The following is a 27,313-nucleotide window of genomic DNA, read 5'->3' as shown; positions in this document are numbered from 1 at the left end:
TCACTATTTACTGTAATCTTGGGTTTTCCTCAGCCTTGATGATGCCTGGCAACTCTAATCTTAGTTTCTATGTTTGAGTTAGAGTCTGTTACCCAAAGTGTCCATAACTGTATCAAAAGCTTTGTGATTTGGGATGGTTTGGCATCAGAAGTCTTTGTTTTTCTCCAGAGTAAGAACTATTCCTGGGATGCTGTAGGAAAAAGATAACTGCCTGATATTTCACACTTTGGGGACTTTGTATTTTTATGGCGATAGTGACTGGACGGCTATGTTGGAATGTGGACAGAGAGAGGGCGATGGGGCCGCTAGCTGTGTTAATGAAGAAAAAGGAAAGAGATCGGAAGCACAGACCAGCCATCTCTAATGGTGGTGGCAGCGACAGTAGCTTTATTGGATGAGCACTTCTCTACCTGGCATTTTGGCTAGCACCTCCCAGGGCTTATCTCATTATCATAAACTCAGGGAGGAGAAACCATTACACTCCTTTTACAGATGAGGAAAGTGGGGATTATATAGTTTATAGTAACACTTGGCAGAGCCGAGTATGAAATGGATCTGTTTGATGGTAAAGCTGTGCTCTTCCCTGAGATGGGAACAGTACCACCGTCTGTCTGTGGTATCAGCTCTGCTTTTTCCCTTCAAGGCTGCCCCTGGGGTGTCTTCTAAACAGTCTTGTCTTTCATAAAAGTGTTGGTTGTGAGAAGGTGAGAAATCAGTTGGTACACCCTGATCTAGCTTCTTGCTTTTTCATATGTTAAGATTCATTTGTGGGAAAATAGTCACTCGTCTGAGCTCTTGGAATGCCCCCTACCCTCTGGCCTCCTGGTCCATCCCCCAGAACCTCCAGACTGCCCCATGATCCAGCATCTAAAGTGTTAACCCCTGTACAGTGTGGTGCACCCAGGGCCCACTCCAGTGCTAAGGGCCAATGCAGTGTCCTGATCACCTCCAGCCTGAGCTTTGCAGCTTCATGAACATTTGCAGCATCTCCTTTGTAGAGAAGGAGTGATTTTTTTTTTCCTGGCTTTGCACCATGCTGCTGAGATAGCCCACATCCTGAGAGAGACCTGCTGGCTGTTTGGCCATCAAACTGTCAGTTAAGAAGAGAGAGAATGTATTCCAACCGCTTTGCCTGGGTCCTTTCCCCACATTGACATGGTTGCTGAAAGAGCATAAGTAGTTAAATTGCAAAGTGATGCTATTGGCTTCTTTGAAACTTCAGTAGGCTGAAGTATTTGCCTTCCTGATTAGAAGTTTTCTTGGCTACCCTTCTGACTTACTCCCAATATTTCTCTTTCCTTCTGGTCAGTACATTACCAGGGTGTAGTATGAAATGAAATTTATTTTCAGTCATTCCCATAGCAACTGGCCCCTCTAGAATCTGTTTTTGGTATCACTAGTGTTTTATATGGGCTACTTTCTTTGCAGTTAAAAATCTAAACTGAAACTAGACCATAAACCTTCAGAATGGATTTCGCAGAATGATTTCAACTCTTTAAAAAAAAAAAATGATATATGCATAGACATTAAAAAAAAAAAACAAACATAAAACTGGAAAAGCGACTGGAGGGAACTAAGCCCAGGTGTTAACAGTGGTCGTCTTTCTCCTGAGGTTATAGGTGGCTGTATTATCTTATTTCAACTTTTCCTTCAGTTGGTTAGTGCTACCTTAAAAAAAATAGACTTTAGTTTTTAGAACAGTTTTAGGTTTATAGAAAATTAGCACATAGTACAGGAGTCCCTGGATTACCAAATGGCTCAGGGGTAAAGAATCTACCTGCCAATGCAAGAGCCTCAGTAGACATGGGTTTGATCCCTGGGTTGGGAAGATCCCCTGGAGGAGGAAATGGCAACCCACTCCAGTATTCTTGTCTGGAAAATTCCGTGGACAGAGAAGCTGGGTGGGCTTCTGTCCATGGGGTTGCAGAGTCGGATACGACTGAGCATGCGTACAACGCAGTGCAACAGAAGTCTCCATATCCTTTCTGTCTCCTTTCCCTGCCAGTTTCCCCTATGACACCCTGCATCAGTGTGATATGTTTGTTATCACTGGTGAACCAATAGTGACACATTTTATTAACTAAAGCCCATGGTTTAGATGAGGGTTCATCCTTTGTATTTATAGTTCTATAGGTTTTGACAAATATATATTGATATGTATCCATTGTTATGAGGAGGGCACGGCAACTCACTCTAGTATTCTTACCTGAGCAGCCTGGAGGTCTATAGTCCACTGGGTTGCAAAGAGTTGGACACAACTGAAGTGACTTTGCATGCATGCATGCATGCATCATTACAGTATCATACAGAATAGCTTTAATGCCTGAAATATTCCATCTATTTCATTCCCTTCCTATCCCTACCCTGGCAACCTGATGAACTCACTGATCTTTTCAGTACCTCTATATTTTGCCTCTCCCAGAGTACCATATAGTTGAAATCATACAGTATGCATCTTTTTCAGCCTGCCTTTTTACACTAAGCATTCAAGGTTTCTCCATGTTTTTTTGTGCCTTGATAGCTCATATCTTTTCTATTACTGAATAATATTCCATTGAGTAGGTATACTACAGATTTGTTTGTTTGTTTTGAGGTTTTTTTTTTTTTTTGGTCCATTCACCTATTGAAGGACATTTTTTGTCACTTCCAATTTTGGCAATTCTGAATAAGATGTCTATGAACACTTGTGTGAAGGGTTTTGTGAAGAACTAATGTTTAAACCCATTTGAATAAATACCTAGGAGGACGGTTGCTAGATCATATGGAAAGACTGTGTTTACCTTTGTAAGACATTGCCAGACTGTCTTCCAAAGCGGCTGCACCATTTTGCATTCACACTAGCAACAAATGAGAGTTTTTGTTGTTCCACATCCTCATCAGCATTTGGTGGTGTCAGTTTCTTGGATTTTAGCTCTTCTGGGAGCTGGTGACTCAGAGGTTAAAGCGTCTGCCTCCAATGCGGGATACCTGGGTTCAATCCCTGGGTTGGGAAGATCCCCTGGAGAAGGAAACAGTAACCCACTCCAGTATTCTTGCCTGGAGAATCCCATGGAAGGAGAAGCCTGGTAGGCTACAGTCCACGGGTCGCAAAGAGTCGGACACGACTGTGCGACGGAACGGAACGGGAGGGGCATATTGATATCTATTGTTGTTTTAATTTGCAGCTCCCGACCAGTTGACTCACTGGAAAAGACTCTGATGCTGGGAGGGATTCGGGGCAGGAGGAGAAGGGGACGACAGAGAATGAGATGGCTGGATGGCATCACCGACTCAATGGACATGAGTTTGGGTGAACTCCGGGAGTTGGTGATGGACAGGGAGGCCTGGCATGCTGTGATTCATGGGGTCGCGGAGAGTCGGACACGACTGAGCAACTGAACTGAACTGAAGAATATGATACTGAGCCTGTTTTCATATGTTCATTTGACATCTATATATGATCTTTGGTGAGGTGTCTTTTGCCTGTTTTTTGGGTTGTTTTCTTATCATTGAGTTTTAAGAAGTCTTAGTATATTTTGGATCCTTTGTCAGATATATATTTTGCACATATTTTTCCCAGTCTGTGGCTTGTCTTTTCATTCTTTTAACAGAGGCTTTTGTAGAGCAGATGTTTTTAATTGTAATGCAGTCTAACATTAGTTTTTCCTTCTTTCTCAGATCATGTGCTTGGTGATGTATTTAAAAACCCAAGGTCACCTAGATTTTCTATGTTATCTTCTAGAAGGTTTATAATTTTGGGTTTTACATTTATGTTTGTGATCCATTTTGAGTTAATTTTTGTGGAATGTGTAAGCTGAGTATCTAAATTTTTTTGGCATCTGAATGTCCAGTCGTTCTAGCACCATTTGTTGAAAAGACTATCCTATCTTCACTGAACTGCGTTTGATCCTTTGCAAAAGATCAGTTGACTGTATTTGCATGGGTCTGTTTCTGGGCTCTTTATTCTGTTTTCTTGCTCTACTTGTCTGTTTTCTAATATCACTCTTTTTGAATTATTTAGGAAATCCCATGGATGGAGGAGCCTGGTAGGCTGCAGTCTGTGGGGTCGCTAAGGGTTGGACACGACTGAGCGACTTCACTTTCACACATTGGAGAAGGAAATGGCAACCCACTCCAGTGTTCTTGCCTGGAGAATCCCAGGGACGGGGGACCCTGGTGGGCTTCTGTCTATGGGGTCACACAGCGTCGGACACGACTGAAGTGACTTAGCAGCAGCAGCAGCTATGTAGTGAGTCTTGAAGTTGGGCAGTGTCAGTCCTCCAACTTTGTCGTTTTTCACTAGTGTTATTTTTAAGGTCAGGAAAAACAATTTTTTGGAATACACTTAAAAGTCTAACTTTATTTCTTTCTCTTTCTTTAAATATAAATGACTTTAAAAAGCCAAACAATCATAGATGTATAAAGAAAAAAGGTAGAACTTAAAAAAAAAAAAAACAAACCCTCCATTTCCCCACTCTGCTCTCCAGAGGGTGATTGGTAGGTGTTTGTTATTCATTGTTGCTGAGCAGATTACCCCCAGATTTAGTGGCACAAAGCAACAATAAGCATTTATTATTTCTTGCCTTTTCTGTGGGCCGGGAATTTGGGTATGGTTTGGTTGACGGTTCTGGCTCAGGTTTTCTCATGAGATTCAGGGCCTGCAGACTTATTAAAGCTTAGCTGGAGCTGGAGTATCTGGCTGGCAAGTTGGTATTGGTTGCTGGCAGGAGGCCTCAGTTCCTCTCCATGTGGTCCTTTCCAAAGAGCTGTTTGAGTGTCCTCAAGTCATGAGGTAACTGGATTCCCCAAGGACAGACAAGAGAGAGAGTGAGCAAGAGCGAGCGGAGAGCCGTCCTTTTTATGACCTAGCCTCAGAAATCCCACAGCAGCACTGTTACCACAGCCTGTTTGTTAGAAGTGAGTGACTTAGTCTGGCCCTCATTCAAAGGGAGGGGATTTAGTTTCTACCTTTTGAATGGAGAGGTGTCAAAGGATTTGCAGACACATTTAAAAACCACAGTAGTTAATTTTAAAATCAGAAAACAAACGTGTCAAATTTTATTTTTCCTTTTATTTCAAAGACAAAGTTAATATTTTTATGCTGTTAATTTTTTTAAAATTTGAAATATAAAGCAAAAAGTGAAAATATTTTCCCCTTACTTGATTCTCCCACTACCATTCCCAGAGGGAGATTGGTGAATATCTTTCCAGTCTATTTTCTATACGTGTACAAGCATATATGCACATTTACATACATAAACATGTAAATGTAGTTATTTGTAAAAATGTAATTCTATATTGTTTTGCTGTACTTCCTTTCCCACCCAATAATATATCACAGACATCCTGCAATGGCAGTACATTTAGGATTCCCTTGTTTTGTTGTAACACCTGCAGAGTATACCATATCCATATAAAACATTAATTTATTGATAGATATTTAGGTTTTCACAGTTTGTTGTTATTACATGTTGCCAACATGAATATCCTTGTACAAAATTTGAAGGATTATTTCTGGAGAATCAAGTCTTATCAGTAAGAACTCATAGGACAAAGATCAAGCACACTGAACATTTTGTTCAGTTCAGTTCAGTTCAGTCGCTCAGTTGTGTCCGACTCTTTGCGACCCCATGAATCACAGCAAGCCAGGTTCTACCAAATAGCCTTGTAATAATGTTGTTCCTTTCTGAACACCAAGAAACAGTATATAAGAGTTATTCCCCACACCCTTGACAATGTTGGATATGTTTAGTCTTTTAAATTTCTGCCATGTGTTGGGCAAAAATTGTGATCTTTTTAAAATTTTGCTTTTCTTAAGTCATTACTGAGGATAATTTTATTCATTTTTTTTATTGTCACTTGTATTTCTTTATCTTTGCATTGTCTATAGTCTTATTTTTCCTTTAGATTGTCTTCCATTCAGTTCAGTAGCTCAGTCGTGTCTGACTCTTTGCGACCCCATGAACCTCAGCACGCCAGGCCTCCCTGTCCATCACCAACTCCTGGAGTTCACTCAAACTCATGTGTATCTGGTCGGTGATGCCATCCAGCCATCTCATCCTCTGTCATCCCCTTCTCCTCCTGCCCCCCAATCCCTCCCTGCATCAGGGTCTTTTCAAATGAGTCAACTCTTCGCATGAGGTGGCCAAAGTATTCGAGTTTCAGCCTCAGCATCAGTCCTTCCAGTGAACACCCAGGACTGATCTCCTTTAGAATGGACTGGTTTGATCTCCTCGCAGTCCAAGGGACTCTCAAGAGTCTTCTCCAACACCACAGTTCAAAAGCATCAATTCTTCGGCGAGCAACTTTCTTCGCAGTCCAACTCTCACATCTATACATGACCCCTGGAAAAACCATAGCCTTGATGAGACGGACTTTTGTTGGCAAAGTAATGTCTCTGCTTTTACCTTTTAACATATTGGGTTGGCCAAAAAGTTCATTTGGGTGCTTCTGTAAGATGCTATGGAAAAACTCAAAGGAACTTTTTGACTAACCCAATATTATAGCTCTTCTACCTTAACAATTAATTCAACATAAAGCAAATATTTATTTAGCTTTATGTTGGTGCTAGACAATGTTTGTTATATGTTGAAAAAATTTTCCTAATATGTCATTTTTTCTTTTAGTATTCATTTTTATATGTAATGAAATAAAATATAAAAATATTAATTTTGAGTCACATTGTATATTCTGATTGCTTTCTTTTTGTGTATTTTTCAACTTTTCCTAAAATTAAATTTACTCATGTATTAGTTTCCTAGAGCTGCTTTAATAAATTACAACTTGGTGACTTAAAACAGCAACAGTGTATTCACCTCCAGCTCTGGAGGCTGAGCATCTGAAATTGAGAAGGCAATGGCAAGCCACTCCAGTACTCTTGCCTAGAAAGCTCCTCCATGGACGGAGGAGCCTGGTAGGCTGCAGTCCATGGGGTCGCAACAAGTCAGACATGACTGAGCAACTTCACTTTCACTTTTCACTTTCACACATTGGAGAAGGAAATGGCAACCCACTCCAATGTTCTTGCCAGGAAAATCCCAGGGACGGGGGAGCCTGGTGGGCTGCCGTCTCTGGGGTCGCACAGAGTCGGACACGACTGAAGTGACTTAGCAGCAGCAGCACACCCTTCAAAGGCTATGGAGGAGAATGTGTCCTGCCTCCTCCCGCTTCTGATGGCTGTAGGAGTTCCTTGGCTTGTGGTCATATCACTCTCATCTTGCCTCTATCTTCACATGGCCTTCTCTTCCTCTTGTCTGTGCTCTATATGTGTCTGTAAGGCCAACTTCTCATTGGAAATAGGTCCAACCTGGCTAATCCAAGATGACCTCATCTCAGGAGCCTTAATTATATTTGAAAAGATCTTTTGTCTTTCCAAATAAGGTCACATTAGTAGGTTTCCAGCAGTAGGATGTGGACATCTTTTGGCAGGCCACCAGTCAATCCAATACCTTCCATTTTTTTCATTTGCTTGATTTCCTAGGTGATTATCACTATTTTAAAAAGTTCTTTACTTAGTGCTTTCAAATACTTAACAGGCATTTTCTTCTGTGCTCCCTTTGCTATATTTTCTCGTGGAGACTCCACCTTCATCGTCCTTCTGGATGGACAGTCTCAGGCCTGGATCATGGCTGTTGTACTGGGACTTGCATTCCCTGTTCCCAGGTGTTGGTTCCTATTGTCTGTATCCCAAGTCATCCTCCTTTATCTATGATGGAATATGTTACTTTTCCACTTTCACATGTGATTGGTAGGAGATGTAGAAATCTAGGCTGAAAATCATTTTCCCTTTTGTAATTCTGTGATCTATATTTAGATAGATATATAGATGGATAGATGTGGTCTTCATTCATTCCTGGCATGGAGCCCCTAAAAACCTGAGAATTTGCAGTGATGAGAACTCTAAGGTGTCTTTGTGTTAGTTAGATGACTTACGGAAGGCATCTCAGGATGGGGGCTGGTTGCCAATGGAGCCAACCTTGTGATTTCGGGGTTGGAACTTTCAATCACCCTTCTTCCCCCACCCCAGAGAAGAGAAGAGTGGTTGGAGATTGAGCTCAAACACCAGTGACCAAGGATCTAATCAACCATGCCTGGGTAATGAAACCTTCATAAAAACCTTAAAGGGCTAGGTGTGGAGAGCTCCTGGGTTGGTGAACACATGCAGATGAAGGGAGAGTGGCTTTCAGAGAGCACGGATACTCCATGCCTTGCCTTGAGCATCTCTTCCATTTGGCTGTCGTTGAGTTATATCCCTTCATAATAAACCGGTGATCTAGTAAGAAACCTGTTTCTCTTGAGTCCTGTGAGTCGCTCTAGCAAATTAACTGAAGCCAAGGAGGGGATATTTGGAACCTCCAATCTATAGCCTGTAGCTCAGAAGTACAGGGGTCAGCCTGGACTTGGGAGGGCCATCTGAAGGGGAGGAGGCAGTCTTGTAGGACGGAGCCGTGAGTTGTGGGATATGATACTCTCTTTGGGTAGATAGTGTCAGAATTAGATTGAATTGTAGGATACAGAACTGAATTGCCAGAGAATTGCTTCATATGGGGAAGTGAACGTGAATCACAGTCTTTGAATTTTGCAGTCGTTGCTCTACCTTCTATCCTTCAGTGACATCTAGGAGTTTGGTGCTATCTGATTTCTGTTCTTGGTAACCTGTTTCTTCTCCTCAAAGTGCTTAGGATCTTCCCTTTACTCTGCGTTTTACAATTAATATAATGATATTTTTTATTAATTGGGCACTCAGAGTCGAATATGACTCAGCGTGAAGACAGGCAAGCAGGGACCCTTTCCATCTGGAATTTTCAGCAATTTCTGTGACAGTTTCTTTTTTGTTTGCTTTATTTTTAAAATTTTCTTAATTTCTGGCGCCTGGTCTGAACCTCCTCTTGTATTTCTAATTTTCTTTACAGTTTATTCCTTTTTTCCTTCCTACTTTATGGGAGAGTTCCTCACCTTTATTTACAACCTTTTAGCTGATTTTTTGTTTTGTTTTGTCCATTAATTTCCAAGAGCTCTTTGTTGTTCTCTGTTAATTTTAATAGCATATCTTGTTCTTATTTTATGGATATCGTAACTCCTTTTGACTCCTTCAACCTATAAATTGTAGAGGTTTTATTTTCTTTTGAAATTTTCCTTTGCTGTCTACATCATCTGGTTTTCCAGGCTTTTTTATTCTGCTGTATCCTGTTTTGTTCTCTGTGATAATTGCTGCAAGTGTTCTTCAGTGCTTTCTTATAGTCCTTGGTCATTTCTTCGTATTTAATAATGAGGCTCTGAAATGCTGATTGGAAGTTCGATGTGCAGAGTGGTGGTTGGCAGGAGGGCATCACTGTTGGCTGGTCCAGTGGCAGACTGGGCTGTTTCATCAGAGGTCTCCCCAGTGTTTCTGTAGGTCTTTCTGTAGTTTCTGTAGGTCTTTCCTCTGGTGCAGTTCGTATTCTCTAGAAAGTTCTCCAGTGTCCTGCCAGGGCCATGCCTGACTGCCACAGTGCTGGCAGCAGGGTAGAGATGAGGAGTGGGGCTGGAGGCCTCATGGTCAGGATGCAGACTTTCCCTCAGTCTGGCACGTCCTCCTCTCCACCCCGGTCACTTTGTCCTATCTCACCTTCCATCTCGAGCCGCTGTCGTGGCTCTCGTTTCATGTCTAAACTTCCCACGACAGTGCATCTTCTCGCCTCCCTTTCCTCACCTCCTGACTCCCTAGCCTGCGGGCGGGCAGCACGAGCCCCTCTTCCTTTCCCAGCTCCCAGTCTGTCTCTTCCAAAACATGCATCATTGCGCAGCGCAGTGCTCCATTACTATACAACGCTAAGTAGCGTGACAGCTTAATTTAAACAAGGTACTCTCAAGCATTTGTTTGGCTTAAAGCTTCTACAAGGCCCTTTTCTTGGATTATATTTTCGTTTGTGTGAGATGAGTGTCATGCCAAAATAATTTTATTGCTGGAAAAGTCGGGCAGATAGAAATACATTTTAGAAAATAAAGTGACATGTGGCACATTTTAATTCTTTGTTCTGCATTTAAAACTGAAATAATGCATCTCCAAGCCTAACTTTTTGGTAATCTAGGAAGATTGTTGCCTGGCCTGGCTGTGTGGTGCCTTCCACTCATGGGCCCACATTGCAAACGCTGGTCTGCTGCCTTGGCCACCTCCAGCAGGGTGGCTCGCTGGATGGAGCACAGCAGCGGCCAGCAGGTGCCTTGAGCTGAGTTGGCAGGTGGGAGCTGGTACTGCTTGGTGAGAGAGGGGGGTTGTGCTTGCCTACAAGAAGGCCAGAGCCACTTCTCAGGAGCTATAAAGGGAGTGGATCCAACACATCTGACTCCGCTGTCTGTGAAATTCTTCTGTCTGAGGTCCCACTGACTTCTCAATCCCTAAATCCAGAACCATTGCTCATTTCTTATTCTTGACCCCCGTTGGGCCACTGACCACTGTCCCAGTCTATTAGGCTGCTGTATCAAAATGGCATAGACTGAGTGACTTCTAAACAACAGGTATTTATTTCTCCTAGATCTGGAGGCTGAAGTCCAAGGTACTGTGGTGCAGGCCTGCTTCCTGCTTCATAGACCGCTGTCTTCTCACTGTGTCCTCATATGGAGGAAGAGTAAGCAAACTCTTTGGGGTCTCCTTGACAAGGGCACAGATCCCATTCCTGAGGATTCCTGCTTCATCAGCTGGAACTCCAGCTTGAATCACTTCCCAAAGGCCTCGCCTCCTAACACCATCACATTGAGGGTTAGGTTTCAGCGCGTGGATCTGGGGGCGGGGGACACACACCTTCAGTCAGTAGCAACCAGCCTGTGCTGGTTGGAAGTGGTCTCTTCCTATTTCTTCTAGGACGCAGCACTGTGCTAACTCTCCTCTTAGTTGTCCTGACCCCTGCTGTGGGCAGAGGGCCCAGGGTCTGTGCTGTGCAGTCAGTGCTTCTCTCTGCTCTTCCTCAGGGAGCCTTCCCGCATCACTGAGGCTTGGGGGGCTCTTACCTGCTTCTCCAACTTCCTTGAACTCAGCCCCACAGTGCCGACTCCCTGGATGTCTGAGCATCACCTTGACTTAGAGAGAAGCAGGGCTGAACTACTCAGTTTCTCTCTCCTCTTTTTATTTACCTTCTCCTCCTTACTCTCTCCCCCCAACACAATAAACAAATAATCAGCTAATCTTCTGAATTTCCCCAAGCCTGGAAAGGTAGTGTTAGCTTTTATTTCTGTGTCTAGCTTAAATCCTCCTATCTTTTTCAGTCTCACAGCTGTCACCTTAGATCAGCAGACGTTATTTCTTATGTGGGCTGCTTAGAAGATTTCTAAGTCTAACTTTATCCCTCCAAAACCTTCTCATCCATCGCCTATAGGCAGCCGACATCTCCTGTGTGCTGAAGCCAGATTATCTTTCCTAAAACAATGCTTTGCTTGTGTCATTCCCCAGGTTAAGCATCTTCAGTAGCTGTCTGTTGCCTATAGGACAAAGTCCAAACCCATTTGGTTTCCAGTCAGTAAGCTTCATTATTTCATTCAGAAAGCCCTACATTACTCATTTGGTTGTACCTCCAGCTTTGCACCTCTCTGAACTCTCTTCTTCCCCTTGATATACACTGGTTTATAAATACAGATGAATGCAACTGTTTCTATTTCTAGCATTCTCTTTACCATTTTCCATTTAACCTAAGTTCTTGCTCTTGGGTGAAATAGGGGAGAGAGTATAAGCAGATGATATGGTCCAAAATCTGGGAGCCTGTGTGGTCTGAGCAATGTCAGATGTTCTGAGCCTGGTTTTCTCATTGGTAAAAATGAGGATAAAAGTAGGGTTTATATCCAGGTCGCCTTCCTGCCCAGCTCAGTGGGACAGGCAGGCTGAAGGAGTTCCGTTGAGGTAAGAGGCTGCAGGAGTCTGCTCAGACCCTGAGGGATATTCATGAGGGCATTTGAGACTCTGGTTCCTCATTAAAATTTTAAAATGTACTGATGAGATGCTTCAAATATACAGGAAATAATATAACAGATGCTCATCTATCCACACCCCAAATTTTATGGATAATATTTTGCCAGGTTTGCTTCAGATCTCTATTAAAAATAAAAATAAATGAAGCATTACAGACATAGTTTAAGCTGCACTTTTACACACTCCCTCTTCTCCCCCAGGCAACCACATGCCTGAGGCTGATGCGTGTCCTGCCTGTATGTTTTAATTTTTCTACCGTCTGTAGACAGCCACAATTGATTTCTGCGGTTGTTTAGTGTTTGAAAATTGTACATACCTTTAATCATACTGCATGGAACCTTTCACCTGCTAAATGTGGATGAATTATTTTGCAGTTGGCTTTTTTCACCCAAGGTATTTTTGAGATTTATCTGTGTTATGACATTTACCATTTCATTCATTTTAATTGCTCACAGTGTCACCAGAGACTCAGACAAGTAAGCCGTTACTAAATTGTGTAAAGTACCATGACAGGGGTTTACATAGGAACCTGGGGTTGTGGTGGGCTCTCAACCCAGCCTGAGAGTCAGGAAAAGAGATTCCCCCTGAGCTGATTGTTGCAGGAATACAGGGTTTAGAAGAAGAGAAGGAAGGAAATCTTACAGGGAGGGAAGCTTATACAAAGACCGAAGAGAGTATACAGTGAGGGTGCCTGGGGTGGGGGGTGGTGGGGAGCAGGCAGAGCCAGCTCACCGAAGGCCTTGTCTGCTGCACCAAGGGACTTGGGCTTTCCTTGAGACTGTGGGAAATGTGATAGCATTGTTATATTTTAGAAGACCAGTGACTCGAGACAGGGGTGCAGAATGGAGGCAGAAACCTGATTTGAGAGGCTGTTGTTGGTAACCCAGAAAAGTAATGGTGATGCAGTGCCTCTGCAGGTGGGGGAGGGGCAGGTGAAGGCGAGATGGTGAGAGGCGGTGCAGGTAGAAGAGACAAGGCTGACCCCGGGGCTGGCTGGCTAGTGTGTGGTGCACGGATCTGGAAGGAACACGCGGCAGGGAGGGCGAGGGGGCGGGGAGGGGAATGTAAGAGGTGAGGGAAGATCTGGCCATCAAGTCGGAAGCGGTGCGGACACGTAGGTGAAGCGCTGGGATGGGTGGAAGGTGTTTGGGCAGGGCGTGCCGATTTTGAAGCCAACAGAGCTGTATTTGTTAAGATGGAAATTAATTTCACCAGAAGAGACAATTTTCACTGTTTGGGATTAAAAATAAAAAAAAAACAACTCTGACAAAATTCCAAACATATAAAGTGAGTAGGCTAAAGATGTATATTCTGAAGAATTCACCCCAGAAACTCTTCAGGTGACTGTTCCGTGTTCCACTCAGGAAGTAATGAGCACACCCACGCTTCTGCCCTTCTCTGGAACTCACTGTTGGCTTGCGCTTGTGGCTAGTGAAGACAGGCTAGGGGTCTTCCTGGGTGGTCTTCTTAAGGTCCTGGCGGGTAGTAGACATTGAGTGAGTTGCAGGAAGGAGCACGTTGAGTGTGAGATGGTGATACCACACCGCACGCAGCCTCTTAGCCCCCCTGCAGTGATGATAGCCCGTCTGCAGACACCCTTACTCTGGAACTTCTGCCCAGGGCCCCCCTTTCCCTGGGCCCCCATTCTCCTCCTGAGATGAAGACAGTGGCCCAACTTCCCCCATGACCCTGTGGCATCGTCCTCCCCTCCCGGCAGTTTCCCAAGCCTTCCTGGCGGGCTCCTCTCCCTCCGCGGGGCTTCGTGCCCTTGCTGGGAAGGGGAAGGGTTTTCCAGCCCTGGGGAGGAAGGGCTGCCTGGAAGGGCCTTGCAGTACCCAGGATGGCCTCTGTGTGGAGTCGTGATTCTGGCTGTCCGCTCTCGAGCCTCTCAGGGCTGGGGAGCCCTGTCCCAGGACGGCTCCCTCAGCCTTTACTCTCTGCTCATGGCGGGACCAGGAGGAAACCTGAACTCCCCCACGCCAAGTGGTTTGTGAGGTCCTGGTGTCTCACTTATGAGGTGCTGCAGTACACACACCATCTCGCGTGACCCTCACAGGTAACCCTGTGCTGGGCAGGGTTGTTTTCTGCATCTCACAGATGCAGGTACAGTGGCCCAGAGAGGAGAAACGATTTCCAAGAACTCAGGCCTCAGTACCCAGCCTCCTTCCTGGTCCAGCCGAGAGAGAACAATGTCTTCTCAGCCCTGCTGATGAGCTCTTTAAATGAGTATCCCAGCCTCTGTCCCTGGGGTTCTCGACCCTGCCTGCACATTAGAAACACTGGGAGATCCTCGTGGAGAAAAAAAAAAAAGAATCTCCAGCCCCACACCAGACCAAGTGGATCAGCACAGCTGGGACGGGCCCGTTGATCTGTATTTTCAAGTGTTCCAGATGATCCCACACGTGGCCAGGGTTGAGAATCCTGTTCATGTAGACTCGGCTCTGCTCTCAGCCTCAGTGAAATAAAAACCAAATGTGATGGGCCAAGACCTCACTTGCTCAGGGTGGCAGAAGCCTGGAGACCGGTCTGCAGAACTCACCGCTCTGGGAATGGGCTCAGGGCAGGGACAGGAGCGCTGAGCCCCAGAACAAGGGCTTGTCCCTCCTTCCTCTGTGCCTCACTTGACCAGCCTCATGTGGCAGAACCTGCTTGCTTGTGTGTATGGATGTAATGAGCACCAGCTCTGGGTCAGACACTTCACATATATTTTATTTTATTCTTGAAACAGCCTAGTGCTTTGGGTCAGATGGTGGTCCCCATTTTATAGATGAGGAAGTTAAAGTCCCGAGAGGTTATGCAACTTTCCTGAGATTGCAAAGTCAGTGGCTCAGCTAAGCTTTGAACTCAGAGCTTGGGCTCCAAAGTGCTGTTCCATGGTGCTTCTCTGGGCATAGCCTGGAAGAAAAGTGGTGGAATTGTTCTCTTCCACCAAGAATTTTCTACTGCTCCCCTTCTCCTGTGGATCAAGGGGTTCTGAGGCCCTTCCAGCCTCTGTGGGCCCACTCGGGCCTGCTCAGAACTATGAGGGCTCAGAGCTTGCTGGGGAAGCAGGAGATGAGGTGGAGGACTGTGAGGCAAGATCAGAAGCTGGAACCAGGTGCTGCAGAGGCTAAAATGTGGTTCCCAAAGGCCACCAGGGACAGAGACAGTAGACAAGCTAGCTGACCGGGACCGAATTCAAGGCAGGGCCTGGTGTGGGTCAGGGCTGGGGGTTGCTCCCTACATAGCTGGATACTCCCCTCTGGCCCTCAGGCACTGCCCCTCTTCCTGGAGAGCACGGGGTGAGGCCGGTCTGGGAGCCAGGATGTTCATTCCTCTGTCCTCCACGTTGTCAGCCTCAGACAGCCTGACCCGAGCATGGGTGGGGACTTCTGTCACTTTCTTAGGTGATTTCTTGGGAAGTTGTGTTACTTCAAAAAGGTATGAGGTCCACAGGACCCCAGGTGGGAGTATTAAACCATCTACTGGAATTGGTGGACATTAAGAGAATGTGAAGTAGCACTTTAAGCCTCTTTAGATTTCTCCTGCTATCTCCCCCGCCCCCCGCCATCACACCACCATCTTTCTGACTCCTTTTTTCCCTCCCTCATTTTCTTGTTTCCTCCTCTAATCCCCTTTCCTCCTCCCCTCTACCTCTATTCATGGCTGGATCTTGGAATGAATTACTATATGGGGGTTTCCTGGCCCAGTCTGGGGTCCTTTTTACTGCCCTAATCCCCCTCTGTAAAACACAGGATTCTGCCATTGTAGATAGAAGCCAGTTGCTGTCTAGTTAAAGACATGCTTCATTGCAGACTGGTAATGAGCAGGCTTTTGGAGGATCCAGAATTGGGTGGTGTTGATGATTTAGTCTTGAAAAGTTTATTCACCACAGCCAGCCTGCCACTAGTCTGTGACAAGATGTGTTCTTGGGACTGAAAGGTGGACCTGCATCTGCAAGCCCCCTCTGTGCTAAGGGAGAGGTGAGACCCAGGAGAGGGCTGGGCCGGTGATCATCTGCCCACTCCCCTACTCAAGCCCTCCATTACCTCAGGGACCCTGCTGTGGGATCTACACTGGGATTGCAGAGGCTTCCCTGGGGGCCCCAGAGGCATGCAAGTTGCTGGGCACCTTAGTGGCTGTCACAGCACGGGGGCCCCAGAGATAGGGGTTCATTTCAACTACCTTTGTGTCCAAGCCAGGGCTTTAAACCAGTGGTGCTCAATTTGTGTGTTGAGTGAATGAATGAACAGTTAATCAGATGGGTTGACTGGGTCAGATGGGTTGATTGGGACATAACCGGAGGTGTGGCAAGCCCGGCCCCCTCATCTCTTATCTGCAGTCGCCGGGGAGATGGATACTCCCCAGGCCTCCCTTCAGAGAGGCGCCGGCCTTCCTGTTTTGGCCGAGGTTCTCAGGTATTCTGTCTGCACAGGCTGCAGCTGGCGGGAGGAACCACAATGCCTGCGTGGAGAGCCCAGCCCAGGGTGGGGTCAGGTTCAAGTTCAGTCAGACCGTCTTGGGAAGGAGGAAGGAAGGAAGGGTTGCAGCCGAGAAGAAACTGTGGCTTTGAAAGTTTTCCTCTTGGATTTTTTTGTTTGCAGTGAGTGGGGATGCTTGCTTAGGTCAACATTAAATACTTGATGAAAATGTGTGGACGAATTACTGGTAAAATCAAAGTGCAGGTCTTACCTGCTGTGAATCCACAGGGCTAGTTGTATCTGCGAATACCTGCCTGCCTGCTGGAAGGACACCTCAGCCTCTGGTAATAAGAGTTCTGTGTCCCTTAAAGCCTTAAAAAAATTTTTTTTTGGAAAAGCACACAGGTTTCATGTTACGCATATCCCCTGAGTGTGTGTGTCCAGATGGCTGGGGCAAGAGTCTTCTGACTCGTTTTTTCCAACTGTGCAGGTTTGAGAGAAAGACCAGGGATCTAGTGATGTTGGCCAGAAATTCCACCAGGTCAGCTGGAATCTGATTGGGGATTTGCTGATGTGAAACACGCATGGACAATCAGATGAGTCAAAGAGCAAAGCCAACTTGACCTTGAACATGATCTTTCTTTGCTCCTGAACCACACACCAAGCAAGGCAAATTTAGGAAGATCAGAATATGGATTCCTATTTGTTACAAAATAGACAATTGTTTCTCATCAGGCTTTTCCAGTTATAGCACATAGGATTGCAATGACCTCATTTTTGACCAATGGCCAATGCATTCAACTGTCTGGTGGAATAATCTATTAACTGAGCACCTGCCAATTTTCTGCAATAGGAACTAGTTTAGGCATATGTTTTAAAAAGTGATAACATTGTTACAGGCCCTGCCTAGACATGAGGATGGAAGCCCACAGCAAGTCAGCACCAGCTCTGAAGTCAGTTTTAGAGGATGGGGTATGCTTTCAGAAGACTCTCTGCCCCATGACTGACCTCCCTTCCCCCCCCCCCCTGCACTAATTGTATCATATTTAAGGATAAACCAACCCACATTGAGAATTCCAGAACTTGGGAATGCTGAATGATGTGTTTGATTCTGTGGGTGAGAAAACAGGCAGAGAGAAGTGGAGCGGCCTTAGCTGAGTCACATGGAATCACAGTTGGAACTGAGTGCTCCCAACTCCCAGTCCAGTGCTCTCTGCCTCAGACCCCATTGTGGCCTGGGTGTTTACAGGGAGTCATCGCTCACATCTAAGTGTTGGCTCTGCTGAGAGGGATCCCCTTATAATGCTGGTTGGTGAAGGAGGCAGCAGTGCTGTTTGATAGCCCACCTGCAAGTTAAGTCTGCCACTTTTAGGGAACCACGCCTCAGTCCTGAGTGCAAGAAGATTGACGAATTGTTATAAACACCACCTTCTTCCTCCAAACTTACATCTGTAAGTAGCAGCAGATTGGAAGACAGTGATAGCTGTGGAACACCAGGAGTCGCTGGAGAGAGGGACTGACCACAGCAAGGGCCAGTACTCATGGACCTTTTGATGGAAACAGCTTCTTTTGTAGAAAAATGGTTGGTTGCCACACATAGTAAAACAGTTGCTTATCTTTATGAAAATAATAATAATAATAGCAACTAGTCTTTACTGAGCACTTAAAATATATGTCAGGCATTGTTTCATGGGCTTCACATGTGTTGATTCATTTACTTCTTCCAGTGAGAGGTAGGTAGTATTATTTCTGTTTTACAGTTGGGGAAGCTGAGGTTGTGAGGGAGATCTTGCTTAAGGTTACAGCGTTATTAGGGTTGACAGTCACCCCAGATAGTCTAGTTCCAGAACGCAAACTGTTTTTTTTTTTTTTAATGTCTGTTTTTGTATTTTGGCCATGCTGCATGGCATGCAGGATGGTTCCCTGGCCAGGGATTGAACCCTAGACTTAGACCTTAAGCCAGAGATGGGGAACTTCTGGTCCTTAATTTAATTTGGTCTTCACATCCGTTTTTTTGTGAAAATGCAAGGAGATTCTCAAAGTCTTTATAGAAAATATGGAGATATTACTTCATAAGGTAAACAATTTTGTTTTTCTCTGTGAATAAAGTACAGGACTTTACAGAGAAAGAACATGGAGGGGGTAGTTTACCCCTAATCAGGTGGCAAAATATTCCTGCTTCCAACATTTACATGAGAATTGATTTCTTAATTTATTATAAAACATATCTCACATATAGAAGAATGTATAAAAAACATATGTCCTTGTTAAAGAGTAGCAAAATGTCATCTAGTCCTAGATTAAGAAGCAGAAGATTGCTAGTCCTGGAAGGAAGCAATCAGAAAGCTCCCTGTTGCTTCCTCCCCAAGTGCATCTCTCTCCTTCCCCACCAGAAGTAATCACTATCTGACTTTAGGTGCCTGCCTTTCTCACAGTTGTTATATGGGTCATGTACTAAATATCTGAAGGGATGTTTTGGAGGACTGAGCTGCTTTCTATTTTTCCATCTAAATCCATCATTGCCTACCTCTAGACCTCAGGAGTAAGTAAAAACAGAACACTTCTGGGGGTTGAAGCAGCAGTGTGAAGAAAAAAGACCAGCAACTTCATGGCCAAGTTTGTGGTCAGAATGAGCCAAACACAGCTAAGGCTCTGAGATAGGTTCATGCCAGTGTTCTGACCTCAGGTTCAAAATTAGGTGTGGCAGCTGTGGGAATCTTTCAACATGTCCCTAGTCACATTGCTTCAGTCTGGGTGGTCACTCCTGCCCATAGCTGTCATCCCAGGATCTCTATTCACCTTCCTTCATCTCGCTTCTCTGTTGGATCTCCTATTTCTGAATACCATGCCATCCTAATCTGCTCTCTCATTTTAATAGAGGTCATTTTCTAGTAATTTCTTGTGAAAGGACACATGGGAGATCAGTTGTTTGAGATTTTCTGTGTCTTTTTCCTGTGCTTATACTTGACTGATCACTTGGCTGGGTATCAAACTCTAGGTTGGAAATTATTTTATCTTAGATTTCTGACTGTTTATCTCATTGTTTCTAGTATTGCCAGGGAGAAGTCTAAAGTTATTTCTGATTCATAATCCTTTAGATGTAACTGTGAGTTAGAAGGAAGTTCTCCTTGCCCCCAGTTTTCTGAAATTTCAAAATGATACGTTATCATGAGGTTCTATTTATGATACACTAGGCACTTGGTGGGTCCTTTCTGATAGTTTGTATCTTTTCATACTAAGAAATCTTCTTGAATTATTTCAGTGATGATTTTTTTCCCCTCTACTTTCTATTTTCTCTTTCTGGTACTTCTGCTATTTGGATATTGGGTTTTCTTACTTTTTTCTCACCTATTCTTAATCTTCACTTCTTGAAAATTTCCCTCAGCTTGATTCTCCAGTCTTTCTATCATCTTCCTCCTTTGTTACCATGTTCTTACTAATCAAGTTTTTTTGTTTTTTTTTAGTTTTCTGAATGTTACTTTTTATTGCTTTAATAATATCTTTTTTGTTGTTATTTCATGGATACAGTATTTTCTCTTAGCTCTCAAAAGATTTATTAAAACATTTAAAAGGAAATCTCTGCCTAGTTTCTGCTTCCCCTAAGTGGCCCTTTCCTTCTTTGTTTAGGTTTTATCTTCTATCATAAAGGAATTTATCATCTATCTGGTAATTCTTGACATTTTGTTTACGATTAAAAGTTGGGGATAAAAGCTGATTGGAAATACTGAACACACAGTTTAGTCCTGTCAGTTGTGAACTGCATTAGATAGTTTGGGTAGATTGGTTGTTGAGGTTACTCTCCTGGGTTCATACCTTTATGCACTTGTGGAATTACTTCACTTTCTCCAGAAAGGAATCTTCCAATCTGGCTGAAGGATGTTTCTGGCTGCCCTTATTGTGAGAGCTGAATTAGGGAAAAGGATTGGGGGTCTCTGCTTCCAATATTCAATAAACATTGACTTGATTTCCCTCAGCTGGACCTAGTACCCCTTGTCAAAGCTCTTGGCTTATCCCCTCCAGGGAACAAACCTTCCGATTTCTGTGGGTTGGGGAGCATCAGGTGCCTGGTAGCATGAGTGACTTCTCAGAATTCCCACCTGTCTTTCTTGTTTCAACCTACCACCTCTCATTCTTAGATCCAGACACCTGGTACTGCTCATCTTGGGACCTTTGAGAATTGTGTGGGGTCAGTCAGGTGGGTTCTTGCTTTTCCCTCTGCAGACTTGAGATTCTGTTTTCTCAGGTCTGATCCTAGTTCCACTGGACCATCCACTTTTTAGCTTCTGAAGTTTGTTGTTCTTTTCTCCATTCTTATTGATTTACATCATTTATTTAAAAAAAAAAAAAAAGCCCTCTTTGCTGTCTATAAGTGGGATTTTAGGAGAGGACAAATTTAGGAACATGTATTCAGTCTACAATCTTATCCCAGATTTCTGGTGCTAATATTTTTAAATGATAAACTATGTTAAAAAATGTTAATTAGAAAATTTTATTTACTGTTTCCCTTCTATAAATCAGAATTTTTCATGTGTAAAGTAATGTTAGTATATCTTTTCATGAGAGATCCTTGTCTCTCTTGCCTTAGCAAACTAAAATATTGTACTTAGGACTATAGTCACTGTGTGGATTATACCTATGAATAATACTTTTTAAAAAGAAATTTTTTTTTGTCGTTGCTAAGGATGATACTGTAGAAAAGATATGAAGGAAGTACTTTCTCTTGGTGGATTGCTGCAATATGATTTGTGACCTGGTGTTATAATCAATATTTGAGAATACTTGTTATCTCCAGTACATGTGACCTTATGGGTTGCTACTTCATCATAGCAGTCAGAAACTGTGACTTTGCACTGTGAAAACTCTCCCAAGTGACTGTCAGAACTTTCCTCCCCCACTTTTGAGAGACTGCAGGCTATCGAGAAACAAGTTTTAGGTATTGCTGTGAGGAAGAAAGTGACACCATGCTTGAAATATGTGAGATTAGTATCTAAGAAAAAGCTTGAGTTGTCTAAAGGGGATCCTATAGAGGGCATCAGGGCTCACTAGGACAGAAAATAAGCAGAAAAACAATCTACTAGAAATGAAACATAAGGTTGAAATGGGAAAATGCACTTATTCCTAAAGATTTTTCACGGTGCATTTTGTTTTTTAAAAAAATGTTATTGAGGTGTAGTTGATTTGCAATGTTGTGTTAATTTTTACTGTACAGAAAAGTGATTCAGTTTTATATATATATCGGAGAAGGCAATGGCAAGCCACTCCAGTACTCTTGCCTAGAAAATCCCATGGATGGAGGAGCAGTTTCCCACCAGGTGAACCCCTGAATAACCTCCAAGGTCTATTCAAATGTCACCTTCTCCTTGAAGACCTATACAACACCTGGAGGTAATCTTTCCACTATTCTCTACCAGTTACATGTTTATTTTCTAACATTTAACCAACATATGGTGATTATTTGACTAGGGGAGACTATACAGTATTCTTATATATATCTTAAACTTCTAGCATTGGGTCTGCACACAGTGACACTCAGGAAAAGTTTTTGGTTAATTGATTAGAGTGGGAGAGAGAGGGAAATAAAAGTGGAGAGGGGACAATAAGAGACAAAGAGACAAAGGGCAATGAAGGACAAAGTGGCAATGGAGGAATCACAGAAAAAAGATTAACAAAACTTTAAAATGCACAATGACAGATGGCCAATAGACACATAAAATGATGTCACTTATGGCTCAGGCTCCCAATTCTGGTTTGGAGATTGTGTCCAGGAAACTAGAAGCATAGAGTACAGGGAGATCTTGGGGCAGAAATCAGTTCTCATGGTCCGTATCCTTGAAAGATGTAAGCATGGAGGCATCACGGGTTTCCTGGATTGTCCAGTTCAGAAAGGCTGGGTTTATCCCTTGAGGCAGGAAGAGCTTGCCAATATGAAAACTGTTCCTTAAACAACAGTAATTAGTATTCTGACAGTTCTAAAGGCTGAGAGTCCAGGATAAAAATTCCAGCTGATTTGGCTCCTGATGAGGGACTCTGCCTGGCTTGCAGATGGTCACCTTCTCTTTATGTCCCCATGTGGCCTTCCTCAGTGTGTGTGTGTGCATGCACACAGTGTACACGTACTTGCACATGTGTGGGTTGGGCAGGGAAAGTGACAGTGCGTGCACACTACCTCTCTGGTGTCTCTTCTGATAAGGACACTAATCCCACTTTAAGACCTCCCTTAACCTTAATTACTTCTTGGAAACTCCATCTCCAAGTATAGCCACACTAGGGGTTAGGGGCGGGGTAAGGATATAAACATTCAGTCCATAATAGCTGGTGTACTCTAAATTATAATTCTAATTTATTCTTATTGAGAATAGCACATTCCATTTTTAAATATGAAGTATAAAGGCTATTTCTTTATAGACTTTTAAAAATATTTTTAAAACGTAATTGAACTCACACAATGTATAGTATTTTTAAAGTTAAAATTAATGTAGCAACATTCAGAAGTCCCAGATGGAATATAATATAAACATAGGCTTCATGACACATCTTGAGGATGTTCTTAGCCTTTTTAGTTAGGAAAGCAAACAAACAAAAAGAAACACAGAATAACCAGGGATAACTTAAAACTCCACATGAATTTTAAAGATGCAGAAAATATAAAAGCTGAGCAAGGTCAATAGGTTTTTCTTTTAAGTGGGGAAGTTGCAAATCAGATTTGCTCTTGGGGAATCCTGCCTGGGGTTGTTGTGGGTGTAGACAGAGAGGGACTGAAGGCAGAGGGAGCCAGTCAGTGGAGCTGCAGTCATCCAGACAGGAGGAAACCCAGCCTGGCTGGGCAGTGGAGGTGGGGTGGAGATGAGGACCAGATGCAATTTAGGAAACTATTTTATGATCTCATCCCCTTGACTTGTTCCTAAATACCTCTTTATTTTTCCATCTCCTCTCTCCCCACCCCACCTCCTACCCCTGTCCTTACACCATCACCACCCTGAGGGACATGCACACACTCCTTAAATGCAAGCAAACAAAATTTATTTTAACCAATGAGACCCTTGATTGATTTTTCTCTTGTTAGTTTATGATCCAGAATAATAAACAAAGACAAATATTTGTCTGACCCCCACCACTGCCAGCTGTGTGAATGGACATACACATAAACCCACACAGGGCCACATGCACTGCTGGACTGCCCACCTGAAATACTTAAGTGCCCAGCACAGGGCCTGGCATACCAACCCAAACATTTCACCTCTGCTCGTAAGCCTTGGCCAACCCCAGCTATGATCCTGTGACTAAAGCCTGTTTACTCCAAGCTAAACTCATTTGCATGGTTTCTAGCACACTTTGTATTTTTAGTCTTTCTCACACATACCCTCTCTCATTGGACAGTAGGCTCCCTAATTAGCTCAGCCACATGCACCGTGAGAGCATGACTAGACAGCCCAGGCTGAAGTCTCTGCCTGCCCCAAGCCTGGATTATCACTCTATGTGGCCATCATTTGCATGTGAAAATAGCCGTCTGCCTCACAAGTCTGTGGCCCAAACAACAGTTCCTTTCACCCTGAACAGTTGGTCTAGAGATGTGAAGGGGAAAATTTCCCATTTCTCCAAGAATTTGTGTCCCTTTCCTAAAAAATTGAAAACATTGGGTTATGAAGGGTTGGATTTTTTCTTGCAAGAGGAAGCTTAATGATTAAGAAAAGAGTTCATAAACTGTTCGTTCCGTTCCGTCGCTCAGTCGTGTCCGACTCTTTGCGACCCCGTGGACCATAGCCTATCAGGCTTCTCCGTCCGTGGGATTCTCCAGGCAAGAATACTGGAGTGGGTTACCGTTTCCTTCTCCAGGGGATCTTCCCGACCCAGGGATCGAACCCGGGTCTCCCGCATTGGAGGCAGACGCTTTAACCTCTGAGCCACCAGGGAAGCCCATAACATAAACTGTTATCCAGGTCTTAATACTTTCACACTTATTTCTAATAGTTCATCAGATTTTTATGTCCATATCAGTTAGTGCACTAGAAATCTTGCCATGCCTTTGTTCAGAAATTGTTTATCAAAGGGCCCAGATACAGTTAATACTTTTTGAAACACTATGTATATCTCTGCTTGTAAGTAGAGAAGAAAATTAAAATGAAATAGTTTATTAAGAAGAGACAGGAGTTGTGGGTCAGTTCACATTGCTGCAGATTCCTTGAACTGAAGATCTGAGGACAGCATTGTGGCCCAGGAAGGTAACAATGGCTAATGTTTATTGAGCGCCCTCTATGTGCCAGGCACTGTACTGAGCATTTTACATCAGTTCAGTTCAGTTCAGTCTCTCAGTTGTGTCCGACTCTTTGTAACCCCATGGAGTGCAGCAAGCCAGGCTTCTCTGTCCATCACCAACTCCCAGAGCTTGCTCAAACTTATGTCCTTTGAGTCAGTGATGACATCCAACCATCTCATTCTGTCATCCCCTTCTTCTCCTGCCTTCAGTCTTTCCCAGCATCAGGGTCTTCTCTAATGAGTCAGTTCAACATATCAGGTGGCCAAAGTATTGGAGCTTAGCTTTAGAATCAGTCCTTCCAATGAATATTCAGGACTGATTTCCTTTAGGATTGATTAGTTTGATCTCCTTGCACTCCAAGGGACTGTCAAGAGTCCAATTCTCCAACGCCACAGTTCAAAAGCTTCAGTTCTTTGGTGCTCAGCGTTCTTTATGGTCCAATACTAACATCCATACGTGACTACTGGAAAAACCATAGCTTTGACTAGACGGAGCATTGTAGGCAAAGTAATGTCTCTACTTTTTAATTTTCTGTCTAGGTTTGTCATAGTTGTTCTTCCAAGGAGCAAGCATCTTTATTTTCATGGCTGCAGTCACCATCTACAGTGTTTTGGAGCCCCCCAAAATCAAGCCTGTCACTGTTTCCATCGTTTTCCCATCTATTTGCCATGAAGTGATGGGACTGGATGCCATGATCTTCATTTTTTGAATGTTGAGTTTTAAGCCAACCTTTTCACTCCTCTTTTTCATTTTCATGAAGAGACTCTTTAGTTCCTCTTCACTTTCTGCCATAAGAGTGCTGTCATCTGCATATCTGAGGTTATTGATATTTCTCCCCGGCAGTCTTGATTGCAACTTGTGCTTCATCCAGTCAAGATAATTTGCATGATGTACTCTGCATATAAGTTAAATAAGCAGGGTGACAATATACAGCCTTGTTGTACTCCTTTCCCAGTTTGGAACCAGTCCATGTCTCGTTCTAACTGTTGCTTCTTGACCTACATACAGATTGCTCAGGAGGCAGGTCAGGTGGTCTGGTATTCCCATCTCTTGAAGAATTTTCCATAGTTTGTTGTGATCCACACAGTCAAAGGCTTTAGCATAGTCAGTGAAGCAGATGTTTTACTGAAATTCTCTTGCTTTTCTCTATGATCCAACGGATGTTGGCAATTTGATCTCTGGCTCCTCTGCCTTTTCTGAATCCAGCTTGAATATCTGTAAGTTCTTGGTTCATGTAGTGTTGAAGCCTGGCTTGGAGAATTTTGAGCACTACTTTGCTAGCATGTGAGATGAGTGCAATTGTGCAGTACATTCTTTGGGAATGTGTGAACATTCTTTGGCATTGTCTTTCTGTGGGACTGGAAAGAAAAGTGACCTTTTCCAGTCCTGTGGCCACTGCTGAATTTTCCAAATTTGCTGGCATATTGAGTGCAGCACTTTCACAGCATCATCTTTCAGGATTTGAAATAGCTCAGCTGGAATTTCATCACCTCCTCTAGCTTTGTTTGTACTGATGCTTCCTAAGGCCCACTTGACTTCTCATTCCAGGATGCCTGGCTCTAGGTGAGTGATCACACCATTGTGGTTATCTGGGTCATTAAGACTTTATTGTAGAGTTTTTCTGTGTATTCTTGCCACCTCTTCTTAATATCTTCTTCTTTTGTTAGGTCCATACCATTTCTGTCATTTATTGTGCCCATCTTTGCATGAAATGTTCCCTTCAGTTCAGTTCAGTCACTTAGTCGTGTCCAACTCTTTGCGACCCCATGAATCGCAGCACACCAGGCCTCCCTGTCCATCACCAACTCCTGGAGTTCACTCAAACTCATGTCCATCGAGTTGGTGATGCCATCCAGCCATCTCATCCTCTGTCGTCCCCTTTTCCTCCTGCCCCCAATCCCTCTCAGCATCAGAGTCTTTTCCAATGAGTCAACTCTTCGCGTGAGGTGGCCAAAGTATTGGAGTTTCAGCTTTAGCATCAGTCCTTCCAATGAACACCCAGGATTGATCTCCTTTAGAATGGACTGGTTGGATCTCCTTGCAGTCCAAGGGACTCTCAAGAGTCTTCTCCAACACCAGAGTTCAAAAGCATCAATTCTTCGGCACTCAGGTTTCTTCCCAGTCCAACTCTCACATCCATACATGACCACTGGAAAAACCATAGCCTTGACTAGACGGACCTTTGTTGGCAAAGTAATGTCTCTGCTTTTTAATATGCTATCTAGGTTGGTCATAACTTTCCTTCCAAGGAGTAAGCATCTTTTAATTTCATGGCTGCAATCAGCATCTGCAGTGATTTTGGAGCCCCCTCAAAAAAAGTCTGACACTGTTTCCATTGTTTCCCCATCTATTTCCCATGAAGTGATGGAATCGGATGCCATGATCTTAGTTTTCTGAATATTGAGCTTTAAGCCAACTTTTTCACTCTCCTCTTTCACTTTCATCAAGAGGCTCTTTAGTTCCTCTTCACTTTCTGCCATAAGGGTGGTGTCATCTGCATATCTGAAAGTGCAGTCGTTCAGTCGTGTCCGACTCTTTGCAACCCTGTGGACTGTAGCCTGCCAGGCTCCTCTGACCACAGGATTCTCCAGGCAAGAATACTGGAGTGGGTTGCCATATCTGAGGTTATTGATATTTCTCCTGGCAATCTTGATTCCAGCTTGTGCTTCTTCCTGCCCAGCATTTCTCATGATGTACTCTGCATATAAGTTAAATAAGCAGGGTGACAGTATACAGCCTTGA

General features: G+C 43.8%; 1 protein-coding gene across 5 annotated transcripts in view; it reads left to right on the top strand.

The window, feature by feature from the left end:
• The window catches only part of SLC12A8 (solute carrier family 12 member 8), a 149,717-nt gene that overhangs the window by 41,796 nt on the left and 80,608 nt on the right, over positions 1-27,313 (top strand). The window lies entirely within an intron of this gene.

The sequence above is a fragment of the Moschus berezovskii genome, chromosome 1 (assembly GCF_049115385.1).
Source record: "Moschus berezovskii isolate FMDL1 chromosome 1, NW_MosBer_1.0, whole genome shotgun sequence".
Taxonomy (NCBI): domain Eukaryota; kingdom Metazoa; phylum Chordata; class Mammalia; order Artiodactyla; family Moschidae; genus Moschus; species Moschus berezovskii.
Note: the sequence above shows the minus strand (reverse complement) of the source record. Positions and strands in the feature narration are given on the sequence as shown.